Genomic DNA, 12,630 nt, shown 5'->3' with positions numbered 1-12,630 from the left:
GGAGACCTCTTATAAAAAGTAATGCAATATTAATATGCTGAGCTGTAAAAGGCACAAATAATGTCTGACAATTGCCAGTTCTTCTGATAATCCACTAATATTATGGACTATTAGACTACATTGCATTATTTTGCTAAATTCAAGTACCTGCCATATTTGAAGTGGGAACAAGTAGGAAAAGGTCCTTTAAAGAATTCTCGGGGGCCTGCTCCTTAGCTCAGTTCTTTAAGTGGTTGCTTCAACAAAGCTGTCAGGCTCAGTTTGCTGTGGTTCGATCCCCACAGCTCCAGCCAGCCAAACCTGCCCTGAAGACATTCAGAGCAATAAATAAATAAATAAATAAATAAATACTTCTCCAAATACACCTTCTCTAACTGCAATGGAATACCGATATCTGACAAAACAAAACAAGAAAGGAGGATGCAAATAAAAGTCTACTTTGTTGTGAAATATATACAAAATAGGATAGATTTACAGCTACATTCTTTTAGTTCCTTGAGAAGAAATGTTTGTACTAATATTGCTTAGACAAGATAGCATGTCTGCATCTTGTCCTCTGAATAGCTACTATGAAGACAACAATATGAAATGTGTTAATTATTGTAAGTGTCCTACTACCCTGTTTTGAACTGTTTCATTTCTATTTTATCTTTTTTTCTCATTAAAATAAAAAATAATTTGGTACCTTTAACCATGGAGGCAAATTTATAGTTCTAGAACAAAAATCGAGCATTATTCAAAAACTTATAGCAATGAGTTTTCCCTTAGTAGAGTGATTGCCTTCAGCAGTGGGAAAATTTAAGAGGGGTAGGGGACAAAAAACCAAAATTGAATAAATAGAAGTATAATAGGAGCAAGGCTGGAAGGTAAAAGATCATCAGCTAGACTCTGGAAAACTGGGAAATGAAGTAGGAGTCAGAAAATGAAGGAGAAAGCAAAACATCAAAGCAGACCAGAAAGAGTAAAGAGAATATTCACTCACATGTACTTATCATAAAATTAATAGAGATAGTTGAGAGAAGAGAGAAAAAAGATGAATAGATCAAAAGGAATAAAGGTAAAGATCTAAACAACCTTAAAAAATCCTGTTTCTCTCTGTATGTCTGTCTCAGGTGCCCAGGTACAATCAAATAGAGATAGCCTGAGGCCATTCCCAGTGTGTATAGTTGGATCCTCTCTGTAAAACCAGCTCTCTCTGTTCCATTTCCACTGGCATGTCTCTGTTTTCTTCTGCCTATTGCTGTTGCATGGGGTGAGGTCTTGTTCTGGAGCTCACTGTGTGCTTTTGCTATCCCTGCCGTGATAGCTAATCCAACTTTAATCTCTTCTGCCTCAGGGAAAGTACCAATCTCACTGGTCACAGTGTGGAATAGGTTGTACTGTACAACTCATTACCTGTTATGCCACCATGGTCCCTAGCTTAACTTATTTCCTTTTTCGGCTGCTGTCTTGGAAGCAGCTCAAGGCTGCTTGATCTGCTTCAGTCTCCTCTTAAGGGGACAGTGTCACTATTTTATTCCAACATTTCTGCCTCCACCTCATTTATTGCAGGGTAAGAATGTTTTGAATAATAAAAAAAGAATGTTGTGGATCACTTCTGCTGTGGTCTCTAATCTTATTTTCATTAGGGTTTACAGTTAGTTAGGATATGCAACCAAAACAAAATGGCAGCCCATAGGAAAAGGAGTATTGTCAGCAAAGTTGCTGCCAGGCTGCCATATCCTCTGTGCAGAAGAAGGCATAAGTGACAAGGGGCTTCATATATTAAATCTATCTTATTTGAATTGAATTAGCCACATTTTTGCAGCTCATCCATTTCTTGAAAAATTAACAGTATGAAAAATCTTGCTTGGTATACAGGCAGCTGTGTCACCAGAGGCCCCATGGACTCAATCACTATTTTTTTAAAATCCTATGTGAATATTGTTTAATCTACAAGTATCTTCTTTCAGATTGTTTTGTCATCTGGATGTATTGCACCTATTTTCCTTTTATTTTTACTTGATTTCACTTGAGTTGCTCCAAAGTGGCTCCTCCTCTATTGAGCCACATTTAATCTCCCTAATATTTAATTTGCATTTCTGGAATGACCAGTTATGTTGAGCATTTTTTCACATATTTATTTGCTTTTTGTGACTCTTCTTCTGAGAAATATCTGCTAATTTCAGATGCCCTTTTTTGGTTAGATGTTAAATTTAGGGGGTCTGTTTTTTTTTTCTTTATATATTTTCTAGCTATTGCACTTGATCTGAGGAGTAGCTATAAAATATTTCCCATTCTGTTGAGTGTCTCTTCACTCTGCTGATGGTTTCTTTGCTGAGCAAAAGCTTTTTTAGTTTATTGGTAAATTCCATATATACATAATGATGATATGCATCACAAGAGACATACTATATGTACATGATACAGTTGGAATCCTCTTTTTTCTCAATCCATTTATTTTCAACTCCTATTGTGATTCAAGTTGTTATTTTAGTACTTCTACAATCAAACTTTTGTTCATAAAGTTTTTGGCTTCAACTATATCTTCTAGAGTTTTACCTATTCTATCTTCCAGTAAATTAAATTATGTTCTTATATTTAGATGATTGATTCATTTCATTTTCAGTTTGGTGCTTGGTGAGAGATATGGGTTTAGGTTCAATTTTCAGCATGTAGAAAGTAGTCTTCCCAGCACAATTTATTAAAGAGACTATCTTACAATAAGTATGAATTTCTGAATCTGAATCCATGAAAATTATATCTTACTTAATTTACCTGGGTTTTCTTTGATTCTCCCATGAGTATTTTGTGGTTTTATGAGATAAGGTCCTAGCTCATTTTTTGTTAGAGTTAAATGTCAATGTTTCATAATATATATATATATATATATAACCACTGCATAATTCTGGAACGTTTTCAGTACACCAAGAAGAAACACAATATTCATTAATAATAAACCCTAGTTCATTCTTCATTCAAGCCCTAAAATCTACTAATCTACTTTGTGTTGTTAGTGATTTGACTGCTTAGGCATTTTATATAAACTAGATTATATAATATGTGGTAATTTATTTTACTTCATATACTGTTTTTCAGTACTCTCCCAGCTTATAAACTAAACCCATAGTTCATTATTTTTATGGGTAAATGATATTTCACTAAACATTTATTTAGTTATGTGTGGTTTTTATTTTCAGTACTGAAGGTTGATATCAGGAAATTGCTCATGGAAGCAAGCACTTTACCATTGAACTAAATACTCAGTCTTTTTAAAAACTTTCATTTAAGTCAGGGTTTTGCTGCATTGTCCAGACTGTGCTCATATTTATAATCCTCCTGTTTCATTCTTGTGCGCTGCCAGGATCTTCAGTGGTAGTTCATTGGGTTGTTATTTTAAGAAATCCATCATTTTATTCATGTTGCTGGGTGTATGTGTTTTAAAATGTTTCTAATATTTCCTTATCATTTCATATTTATATAATTTTAATAGCCTATATTTCATTTATGATATTGGTAATTTGTGTCAATTTTTTTTCTTAGTTGGTATAAAGGTTACAAATTTTATTTATCTTTCCAAAGAAGCATCAGATTTTGTTTAGTTTATTTTAATACTTCCTTCCTTTGTTTGTTTTGAACAGAATTAACTCATTTTCCACTTTCTTTAGGTAAATTTTTTTATATTATTGATTTAATGTGTATCTTCTTTTCTAACACAGTCATTTAATATTATCAATTTCCCTACCAACACTGATTTTGCTGCATTCCTCCAATTTATATGTATTATTTTCACATTTATTCAATTAAAGTGTTTTCAAATTTTCTTTGTGATTTTCTCTTTAATTATTGGTCTACTGAGAAAAGTTTTGTTTGATTTACAAATATTTTGGGGATTGTTCAGATATATTTTTGGTACTGGTTTCAGGATAATTCCATCGTGGCCTGAGATTATACTTTGTATTATTTTAACATTTTAATTTGTTAGGATTTGGCTAATGACCTAGGTCATTGGCAGTGGACCTTTGAATAAATGTGTCACAATGGGCTGTTTGTATCACTGAAAGTTATAAAACTTTACCATCACTGACCTAGGTCACAGTTTATCTTTGTTATTATTTTATGCATACCTAAAAGAATGCATACCTTTTTCCTGATTATTGTGTTCTGTAGCTATCAACCTGTTCAAGTTGGTTGAAACAGTCATTTGGAACTGCAATATTCTTACTGATTTTATGTTAATGGTTCAATCTATTACTGCTAGAGGAGTGATGAAGAAACCTCTTTATAATTATGGACTTACCCATTTCTCCCCTTCAAATAGTATTTGTGCTGTAATGCAATGCTTTCTTGTTAGATACATACACATGTGGAGCTTTTGTGTACATTTGATGAATTAAACATTTTACTTTTATGTAGTCTCTCTCTTTATCCTTGGTAACATTGTCTGATTGTGTTATAATCACTCCAGATTTCCCTTCACTACTCATCTCATAGAATGCCCTTTCGTATCCTTGTGTTTTTAATCTAGCTATGTGTTTTATATTTTAAATTTATTCCTTATAAAAATCATATAGCTAGTCTTACATTTTTATTTTTTCTGATATTTCTCATGCAATGCTTTTAGATGATTTTCATTTACTGAAATTACTGATTTGGTTGGATCTAACACTCTTTGAATTGTGTTCTACTTCTTTTTTCCCTGTGCATCTTCCGTTTATCTTTATCTGACCTGATGATACAAATGATAATATCTCATATAAACTTATTATAATATCAAAACCAGGAAATTGCTGTTGGATTAATATTGGCTCAAGTACAGATTTTATTAATATTTAGGAAGTTCAACTTTATTTACATATCTATGTATCATCTATCGTCTATGAAATTTTATCACATTTGCGATTTAGAGTAGTAACAATATAATATACATATAAAGCTGTAGTAACAATATAATATACGTATAAAGCTGATACAGAAAAAAATTGTCCATGAATTCCTGCTTATTAATTACATTCTTACCTTAGCTTTAACCCTTGACAACCACCATTCTTTCCTTCCTTTTACAAATACTGTAATTTTAACAATATTATATAATAGAATCCTAAAGTATGTAATCTATTATGTTCACTATTTTTCCTCACTCAAAATAATACCCTAGAGACCAATCTCAACTTCTGTAACAATAGTTTGCTCATTTTTATTGCTGAGTATCATTCTGTTATATGGATACATTGCAATTTGCTTATTCAAAGTTGGTGCATGAATGGTTGATTCCCTTTTATTGATGAGTAGTGTTACATTACATGAATGTACTACAATTTGTTTATTTAGTCAGAAACTGTAGGATACTTGAATTTCATCTAATTATTTTATTAGAAATAAAGGTTATTTCAACATTTTTAAACAGTTTTTGTATAAGCATAGGCTTTGTTTTTCTAGGATAAATGCACAAGATTGTGCTTTCTGGGTCAGATGCTGAGTATATATTTATTAGAGAAAACCTATGGAATTCCCAAATGGCTGAGCTATTTTGTTTCTCCACCAGCAATGAAGAAGAATTTATATTGCTTTATATCCTTGCCAATATTTGTTTTTATCAATGTTGAATAAATTTTCATATGCTTCTTTTTACATAAGTTTTATTTGCAGATATGTATGTTCCATGATTATCCTATTTTATAATTGGATTGTTTCTTTCTTGTTGACTTTTCTGAATTATTTATAACAGCAGAATACAAAGCCCATTTTAAACATGTGAGTTACAAATATGTTTTCCCAATTGCTGAGTTTGTATGGTCATTCTCTTAACAGGATATTTTGCAGAATGACCCCAAAGTTCTTAATAAGGTTCAATTTATCATTTATAATGGATTATCCTTTTGGTGTCATATGAACGAATTTTCATTGAAGACTTGCAACCCTAGTTTACAAAGATTTTTACTGTGCTTTCTTCTAAGACTTTTATTCTCTTCCCTAAAATACAGAAAAATGAACAAATAAAACTTTTATTGTTTTTCACTTTCCAATGTATTTTAATTACCTGGTAGCATAGGGATGAGACAGGGGAATTTTTAATTGCATTGGTTCAGCTTTAGTCTTAGGGCCTATATTTTTAGTTCTCAGGAGTCCAGCTTTTGTAGTAATATCTTTTCTATGCCATCCAATTTCTGCCTCATAGTTTGGGCACACCTCTCCATCTAGCCATTAGTAGGGATCCATTAATTGTGTGAAACTAGAAGAGTTTTCTGCCCTTCATTGGGTATAAAATATTTTATTTCCTTTACTCTTACTAAATAGCAATTAGCCTTCACGTTTCTGAAAAGGGGCAACACCGTGTGCTTCTTGCTGCTCATTCCGCCACTGCATAGCATTTGTACATGAGTTTTGCCTTTTCTCAAATACTACCTGTCCATAGCATGCTCCCCCAAGCACTGCAAGACTGTAATTTTCAGGGAAGCTTTTTCTGGAATGCTATTCTTCTGCTTATCTTTCTCATGATCAACAATTGTAGTTATAGGATAACAGCCTCAGAGTGACAACTAGCTTTACTTATCCTTGCAGACCCAAGAACTTATATAGTGGAAAGCTATACCACAGATGGACTTCAACAATTACTCAAGAATTTTAACTTAAATTTTAAACTTATTTTTATTGATCTCTCATTCCTATGTAATATTTTAGGTGAGACACTAGTTCCATTCTTTTTCACCTTGGAAGTCTTGTCTTTTTTTTAAATCTTTAGTTATTAGGGGCAGGGAGATGGCTTAGTGGAACAAGCACTTCTCGGGCAAGCACAAGGGCCTGAGTTCAATCCCTGTTCCCACATAAAAAAAAGAAAAAGAAAAACTTGCTAAGTATGTCAATTTAAGATTTTGAAATTCTTAGTGATATCTTATTTTACTGTCACATAATGAACAACAAATTCCTTCAGATGTATGTTAAATTCAGTTCAATCACTATTAATTTAGAAAATATAAATTATACTCTTCATATTGAATTAAATTCCTGAGGTCAGAAGTATTATTGTTGCACTTATTATTAACAGTATGTTTTAATATTTGCATAATTAAATTTTCACGCAAACTTACTAGATCACACTCAAAGGCACAAACCTTAAAGAAATTAGAAGCTGTACTGACTTTATTTTTTTTCTTGTTAAAATCTTTTATTGATGATTAGACTATAGCTACTAATGAACAATTATATTTGCCTATTTTTTCTTATGGTTATACTATTAATTTTCAGCATCCCAGAAGCTCAAATAATATATAACCTATGAAATTAGATACTGGATACATCAATTTATTCTGCAGGATAATCCTCTGCATACCAAGATTAAGATTTCAGATTTTATTCTTTTCTTTCCTTTTTCATACTAAAATATTCTTTGGGAGTGGGACATGTAACTATATGGTATTATAAATCAGTTCCCTCTCTTAAACAGCTACTAAGACCATGACTCATGGACAGGATCTCATGTCTGCATCTTGTACTATGAATAACCACTAAGAAGACAACTATATGCAATGTATTAATTATTGAAACTGTCCTATTAACCAGTTTTGAAACTGTCTCATTGATATTTGTTTCTCAATAAAATTATTTAAAAAAGAAAAATCTAATATCCAATATGACAATCTTAACAAGAGGCTTTAACACCCCCTTATCCTAAAAACATAGGTCAAGCAGACAAAAATTAGTAAAGAAATAAAAAGAGAATTTTGAATTCAAAGGCTCCTAACAATGGTTTTTACAATCCACTGCTTGCTTTTAATAAAAATATTTTTTCAAACCTTTAATCCAGCCTTCAGCAGTTTGTACTTTTTTAACTATTGGCAAAGCATCTTTTCCTTATTTGTTGAAGTACTAAAGTAATAATTTATCAAAGTAGTAATTTTTGTGGTACACTTCAAAAGTAGTTACCCTACAAATGTAGTGTTCAAATTACCATAAGATGTTAAACAAATGCACATAGATAAAATAATTAGTGTGGTCACTAGAAACAATTTCTGCTTGTAGATTTGTATGTAGAGCTAACGTTTACTTCAGAATAAACATTAACAAATGGGAAAGGAAGAGAATCAGAACCTTCTCAGAGCTGTACTTGACCATATCTTATAGACAAAGCAGAATTACAATGCAAATAACAAAACCTGTAAAAGTACTTTTAAAGGTTGAGACTTACAAATATGGTACATAAAAATTTTCTACTTTATTTCAATACAATTTTAAATATGCAGTCTACTATTTTTCAAGATATCTGAAAACTTAGCATTTCTATAGACTACTTACAAACAGTAAAATTTAAGTAAAATGCTTGCATTCTTATTTCAAACCAAAATTCAGGTAAAATGTGTTGAGTGCAAGTTCTGCTCTCTGTAGCAATCTTACTTCAGAGTTATTTTTTTTCTTTTTTGTGTCTATTCTTCTGGTCTTCATTATTTTCCATAGCATCTTCTTCATCTTTAATGATTCCAACCCCTTGAAACTTGTCGTGCGTCAATTTTGGACTGCTACCTGATTTTTTGAAATTAAAGTACCCTCTGCCACATTGGAAAGTACCACGACCTCTTCTTTTGGCCCAATAATCTACACTATCATCTCTGTCATCATGCAGGAAGTACTTCTTGCCCTTTGGGACACATTCTGGATCCCATTCCTCTTCCTTTGGTCTCTTTTGAAAAGCAGTATTTGAGTTCTTTGAACCAGTATTTGTCCCAACAAAAACTCCTTTCGCTCTTCTTCTGCCTGTAATTTGAAACAAGAATTCCTTGTGGCTGACTGACTCCTGAAAAGCCAGAGTACTCTATCAGCTTCTGGTTGAGCTTTGAACTCCTCTTCTTGCTCCTTCTTAGCCTCCTTTTTTTCCTGAGAACTGGGAGAGGAAGGTGATGCCGAAGAGGACAGAGAATGAGAATGATCTTGTTCTCTGCTTTTATGTTTATTGACATCTTTGTGAGATTTTTATTCCTTATAATCTTTTGGAGTTTTTTCCTGCTTTCTCGATCCCTGGAGCCCTGGGAATCCCCCCGTTCTTTACTTCTTTCTTTTCTATGGAGGTCAATGTCATTTGAAAGATCAGCAGAATCACACCTCTTTTTAAATCTCTCTTCCGATTTTCTTCTTTAAAACTCTCTCCTCTCCTGCTAAATGGGTATGTTTCCTCAGGGTGCTTACAGATGTCAATTCTCCTGTGTATCTCAGGGCTCTTTTGCTGGGTACCATGCTCTTCCATGGCTTTCTGATATGAAGTGAACCACTTGTTTAGGGTCACTGCAGGTGATTTGAAGTATTGCTCTTTAACATGATGAACCAATGACACAATGTGTTGTATAAAGCTCTCTGAAGTGATTTTTCTGGCCTGAGACAACTTAATGTGGTCAAAGATGGATCAGAATTCTTTCTCCTTCTTGACAGATTGGAATACTAGCAAGCATCCTGTCCTTAGTCAAGGAGTCTAGTCTGCTACAATCATCAAGAGAAACAGGTACCATTTTGAGTTTGACTTCAGGTCTGTGAGAATAACTGGATGTCATTTGGATCCCAAGCAGACTCTCCTCTCTGCAGGTAGACTTCTCTCATGCACCCAGATTCTTGTGTTGAGGGGGACTGTAATCAAAGAGGTCTTTGAGCTTTCAGACTTTACCTGCTCAGGGGACTGTTTTTTTCTTTACTGTTATTCTTTCAGAACTTTTGTCTTCTTCCTTATGCTTATCTTTTGTAGTGCTTGGCCTTTTTATATGTAGCCAGTTGTTTTAAGTTCATAATTTTTTTCTTTTCTGAATCCATCATTTTCCCTACTGCTTTTCAATGAAACATTGGACTTGTACTTGGATCCTTCCTCTTCAGTATTCTGATGAGATGCAGCAGTAAAATTTTTACCCTGATCTGCTAGGACTGACTTCCTGAATTGTGCATAATCCTGTCTCCTCTATGTCATCCCCTACTGAATCATTAAACTTCTGTTTTCCAGACTCTTTATCATTGAAGTAATCTACAGCTTCCTGATCTTCCCATTCTCCCTCTGCTCTCCCTTTCTCTGATCCTTTCTCCTTTGGAGCATCTTTATCCCTGGTATTACCCCCATCAAGCAGGAATACTCTAGCCTCTTCATCTGTGAACGTTTTGAGGAATTTTCCAGTCTTTGCTGTTTCCTGATCTCTTCCATCAGGGTAAAATGAAGAACATCCCTCAGACTCATGTCTTGGAGCATTCTGTGGTGTGATTGCCTTTGCAGGGCTTCTTTATGAGGGGATATGATGAATTGGACTATTATGAGAAGGATTGTAGCCACTAGATCCATTTCCAGGTGAATTAGAACCAGATCTTTCAGGATTATGCTGAATGGAATGTGAATGCTCAGAGGGGGTATTTTTTGCCGAGTGGACTTTACCAAGCATGGAGGCATCAGAGCATGATGAACTCTAACTAGGTGCTATTGCAATAGGTGATGGACTATGGGTGATCTGGGACTATTATTGCAAGCAGAAAGAACAGGCCAAATATGACCAGATGTGGCTGATTTATTAAATTCATCAATATATTCAGATGAATCTTCTTTTTTTGTGTGGTACCCGGGATTGAACTCAGGACCTTGTGCTTGCCAGGCAAGTGCTTTTGTACAGTCAAATGTATCTTTTACTTCTTGCGATTAACTTTTTAAATGACTCTCTTCTTGGGGTTCCTCCTCAGGTTTTTCGGGTTTTTTTTTTTTTTCTAGAGATCCTCATCTTTTGGAGACAGGAGATTTGCTTTATGGGGATGAAGAGTGAGATAAGGATGATTCTGGAGATTTAGTGGATCTATATAACTGATGAGATCTGCTTCAGGATCTTTGAGAAGAAACTGATCTTCTCTGCGGACTGCTGGAACATAAATGACCTCATCTAGGACTCCTGGAGTGCCTTCTATTCTAGACAGGTCTATAACCACCTCGATGATATCTACCTCCTCCTCCTTGGTAATACCCTCTACCCCTTCCTCTGTACACATAAGGTCATCTCATTCCTCTATTATTTCTGTAATCTTGACAATAATCTCTAGAATAAATATGATCTCTACTACAAGATCTTGAGTATGTCCTGGAACTAGGCCTAGAACTGTATCTCTTCTTTCTATACTGTGATCTTGATCTTGATTGAGAACTAGACTGTGATCCAGACTTTAATCTTGAAGAATGTGATCTAGAAATGGAGTGACCCATTTCTTTTCTTATTGGGCTTATACAGGATCAAGAAGTCAGTGAACCCTTTGAATTACTGTAAAGTTCTTTCTGGAAAGAATGTTCTGAGAAATTTAATTCTAAATTAAAATTCCTGCCATGATAAACCTTAGTTCCTGGGACTAAACTGTTTCTTAACTGCACAGCGGCCATTTTCCGACTCTGTACTGACTTTTTAAATGATCTTCCCTGCATGTTTTCACTGTTTTTGAACTCTATTAAGTTTGTGTTTTTTTAATTAATTAATTTGGTAGTACTGGGGATTGAACCTAGGGCTACTCTACCACTGAGCTACATCCCCAGCCCATTTCTTTTAAATCTTTTACTTATTTATTTGGTACAAGGTCACACTACACTGCTGACTTGTAGTTATCCTGTCTCAGCCTTCCCATTGCTAGGATTACAGACATGTACCACCATGCCTAGTTTAGGTGGCTGGCACAGTGGCATGGCATGTGGTACTGGGGATCAAACCTAGGTCTTTGGACATGCCAGGCAGGCACTCAGAACACTGAGCTATCTCCCCAGTACTGCCCCAGCCCATTTTAAAGTTATATTTTATTTTACTTTTTAAACATTTTTTGAGACAGGGTTTCACCATGCATTTCAGGTTGAATGAACTCTATTTGTAGACCAGATGGCCTCAAACTCAAAATGATCCTCTTGCCTCAGACTTCGGAGTGCCAGGATTACAATCATGCTCCACCAGGGCAAGTCTCATTTATCTTCTATTTTGAGACAGGATCTTGCTAAGTTGCCTAAGCTGACATAGATCTTGAGAGTCTCCTGACTCATCCTCTTGAGTATTTGGAATTACACGTATGTGCCATAATGCCAGGCTGTCCTTCAAATTAGTTCACTTTATCACAAATACTTAGTTCTTCTCATACATTGATGTTTAAAAAATGTCTTAGCTGTATTAACTACATTTTCCTCAGTTTTACTGTTTTTTAAAAAAACTCTTTTAAGTTTTTATTTTTTTCTTTCTGAGGAACAAACCCACGGCTTCAAATTGCTAAGAAGCATTTTAACGCTGAACTAAATCCCCAGCAACTAAAATTCTTGTGTACTGCTGGAAGAAGTGCAAATTAACACAAATGTCATGTAACATTTTTTTTCAAACCAAATTGATAGGACAGTTTCAATAGTTGCCACATTGCACACATTCTTCCTAGCGGTTAATTGCTATACAAGATGCAGACATAATATCCGATTTACAAACACTATTAGAACAAATCGTCTATTTATTAAGAGAATGTAACTATACATCTATCCTAACCATTTTAAATACACAGATACAAAATGGACATTCATCTGTATCCCCCTTTTTTGTTAAGTTCTGTTATTTGAATATTATAGGTGTGTAAACTCAGCAAAATATTCTAAAAGAGTCCAGTAGTCCATAATAGTATTGGGTCTTCCGCTTGACT

The 12,630-nt window shown here is 34.2% G+C and overlaps 1 pseudogene; it reads right to left on the bottom strand.

Moving 5' to 3' along the window:
- Positions 1–8,377: 8,377 nt before the first annotated feature.
- Positions 8,378–11,182, bottom strand: LOC101587997 (annotated as a pseudogene).
- Positions 11,183–12,630: the final 1,448 nt, after the last annotated feature.

This window comes from Octodon degus, unplaced genomic scaffold (genome assembly GCF_000260255.1).
Source record: "Octodon degus isolate 3935 unplaced genomic scaffold, OctDeg1.0 scaffold00103, whole genome shotgun sequence".
Taxonomy (NCBI): Eukaryota; Metazoa; Chordata; class Mammalia; order Rodentia; family Octodontidae; genus Octodon; species Octodon degus.
The sequence above is the reverse complement of the archived record's forward strand: the minus strand, read 5'-3'. Positions and strand labels throughout refer to the sequence as shown.